We start from the raw sequence: 3,330 nt of genomic DNA, 5'->3' as shown, positions 1-3,330 counted from the left end.
CAAGAGGTAAATCTTTTGTATTAGAGCATCATAATGGAAACAATCCGTTCTAGTCACACAAAAGATTCCCCAAGATGGATATTGCTGCATTATCACAGATGGAAATTTTAATGCTTGATGAATAGAGTTATTCTTTTTAGTTGCTTCTATCCAACTATGGAACAAACAGCAAGAGTAATATAGTTTATATTTTTTGATAAGGCGAGTAAATAAAATAATATCAAGGTTGGTAGTTGAAACAAAGCCATTGACATGTAATAACAAAACTGTTGAAAGTGAAGATAAAAAACAAAAACAAAAAAAAATAAAAAATAACATAATGGCAGTACCTGCCCTCCACAGCCAGATGGCAATCCATCCTTTTGCTAAGTGTGAGCCTGACAAATTTTGCCATAGACACAAATTTCATCCCAAGACAGTGTAATAGCATGTTGGTTCTTCTGTACTTTTTAAGTGTCTTTACCTCTCTGCAGTGCCAAACAACCAATTCTCCAGCAACTAAAACAAACTTTAAAAAATGCTCCACAACTGTTTAAGGATGGTGAGTCACTGAGCTATATTAGTTACCCAAATCCACAGTGGAATGTGTCAACGGATCTCCACCTAAAAAATAACTGAAAAACAAACAAAGACTATGCCCAGGAGTCCTGATCCCACACACTCTTGTCTACTTTTGATTGACTTTTTAATTGATTTGTACTGTCACGACTGATTCCGTTTCTGAGTCAAGTAGTTTATTGATTGTTAAGGATCTTCTTGATCTTCCCTGGTCTCTTCTGTGGCCTCTCACCTAAGCATAAGATACTGGACCAGCCACTACATGGTTCGAAAGCCAGCCAGGTCTGAGCAGGCTGTTCGCTTGTGATAAACTATAAACCGTATTGTGTCTGCCATTGTAGCATTGGAACCTGTCACTTTTTATCTAAAGAAGTTGAAAGGAGAATTGGTGCTATGGTATAGACTTTTTTTTCTTATCAGAATGTGGATTTGTTGTACTGCCAGAACATCATGTTTTTTATGAGAGATTAGAAAGTGAAATCTGTGGAAAGTGAGAGTGAGTACTTGTTATTTAGAAAATGCAAGACTGTGATAGACCCTTAAGAGAAAAATAAGTGGACATCATCCTCTTTCATACTGAAATGAAGATCAATGCAATAATTACTGCCAGTTTTTAAATGCTTCCGAACATAATGGAAAAAAAGACACATTTATGGAAGCAAAAGAGGAGCTTCACCTCTTTGTTCACTCTTTTTGATATCCAGTTATAACTTATTTTATATTTTTTCATTGCTTTACTTTTTAAAATCTGCTCTTGATTCTGGACTGAACAAGAAGACCATAACATATTTCTAAGACACTTCCAATAAAGTGTATTGGCTGTGGTACCAGAGAGGTTCCTCATGATGGTCACCTGGGCTATGTCTCCTCTGTACAGTGTAAATACTGACTAGTACAACGTGTAGAGTCTGGACACAGGGTACCAGCCTTTTCCACTGGACTCCTGGTAGCTTTAATTTCTGCTGATTCCATAGGAGTTTTTCCTTCACTGTCTCTTGCAGATTTATTTATTTTGAATATTATAACAGCAGTGGGATTGGCAAGAAATGCTCCACTTGATTCCATATAATAGAAAAATTAGTTCTCTTCCAACTGTCCACTAAAATGAAATTAATTGCAATATTTTAGCTTTTAGTAATTTTTTAGCTATAGCATTAATGTAGTTGACTCTCCTTGTCTTTGTTTAAGCACCAACTCAATGTGGAAACAGTGAGACCTTGTTCTTACAGACTTTCATCCCAATTGCCGACACATGCACACACCTCAGTGCACTCGTCCATTTCCACGAGCCATTATGTGCATGTCTGATAATACAGCATGTGTTCATAAATCAGTGTGTACATGAGGTGCTGCTTGTAAATGTTGTGGCTGCAAGCCGTCCCAAGGAGTGTTGGGTGGTGCCGATATCAAATCTCTGAAGGTGGCCCTCATATGATGATCTGTGTGTTCTTACGTTCTATACTTCACTGTTTTCGTTCAGGGTAGAGTCTGCACTGATTTTAAGCCCATTTTTTAACAATATCTAGTAATTTTTATTGGTGGTATGCTCTGCAAGTGTTTTAACTAGCCATCAACAGCTGTTCCTAATGTGTTAAGGTAAATGCATAAGCTTTGTAATGTTCCTATTGGGCTTCTGTATTTTTTTGTTTGAACTGAAGGAAAAGTACAGTGAAAGTGAACATTGCAAAATTTTCCATGAATATTTTTGCACCACCCATAACAACCAACAATAAAGCGTTCTGGCTTGTCTTTCCACAGAACATCCCATGATAAGCTTAGATGTGCAATAACTGTTATTGATAAGCTGAACATTGTTCAACAAACTTGCAATGGAGTACCACTGGCAAAGCAACAGTATCCTGTGCACTCTCAGGAATTTTCTTCAATGGATTGCAATCTGCGCCACATTTCTAGAAACTTTATCTGTGAAGTATAGCTTGGGTAACTTTATTATAAAAGAACCATACTTTGGGTATCACCACGTTGTGAAAACTGAACCTTGGATATCACTGTTCTTTGGGAACTGTACTGAGGATGTTGACATGCTGCAAGAACCATGTGTCTGGGTATTACTAACTTGTGTAAACCATGCTTTGGTACCACAATGTATGATTTGATCAATACTTGGTAGCGAGAACTGTGGTTTTGGGATCACAATGTCGTGATAATCATAGCTTTGGAATCACTATGCTGTGAGAACTATAGTTTTGATATCACTTTCCTGTGAGAGTCGTTGTATAGGTATGAACAAGCTACATGATCTCTGGCTCAGGTAATTATAAGCAATGTGGACTGCTCTTGAGGTTTTGTAAAGGAAAAGAGGAACATCTAGAGTTCTTCTCTGGTAAATTACAATATGACCGTTAAGCTGTTTAGACAAAGGTATACTAAGCTGTATGGTTAAAGTACACTGAAGCCCTGCTAATTTGAATCTCAATAATTTTTTTTATTGTTGATTTGAACTGTAGGACATCAATAGTGTTAGATAATTTTAAAACTGTTGATTAACTGTATATGTTCGAAAATCTGAAAAAAAGGAATAAAAAAGAAAAAATATATCTTGCCAGTATCAAGAACTGAGCAAAACTGACAGTATTGGTAACTACAGGTAGCTTACTTCATATACAAGATTTATGACTTATAGTGTAGTATGGCATCCATTAACAATAACCTTGCTTCCAGTAGTTGGGGAGAATATGGTGGATAACATAGCAATCCAACGATAAGAAACAGAAAGAACTATTAATTGAGAGGACATGAGAAATTGATATT

General features: G+C 36.5%; 1 protein-coding gene across 2 annotated transcripts in view; it reads left to right on the top strand.

Moving 5' to 3' along the window:
- Positions 1-3,084, top strand: part of LOC113830360 (max dimerization protein 1) — a 199,483-nt gene extending 196,399 nt beyond the window's left edge. For both annotated transcript variants that reach the window (XM_070131124.1, XM_070131123.1), the window contains exon 8: positions 1-3,084. This exon is cut by the window's left edge and continues 618 nt beyond it. The gene's annotated coding sequence lies outside the window, so the exon portion shown is untranslated.
- Positions 3,085-3,330: the final 246 nt, after the last annotated feature.

The sequence above is a fragment of the Penaeus vannamei genome, chromosome 16 (assembly GCF_042767895.1).
Source record: "Penaeus vannamei isolate JL-2024 chromosome 16, ASM4276789v1, whole genome shotgun sequence".
Lineage (NCBI taxonomy): Eukaryota > Metazoa > Arthropoda > Malacostraca > Decapoda > Penaeidae > Penaeus > Penaeus vannamei.
This window is presented reverse-complemented; position numbering and strand designations above follow the sequence as displayed.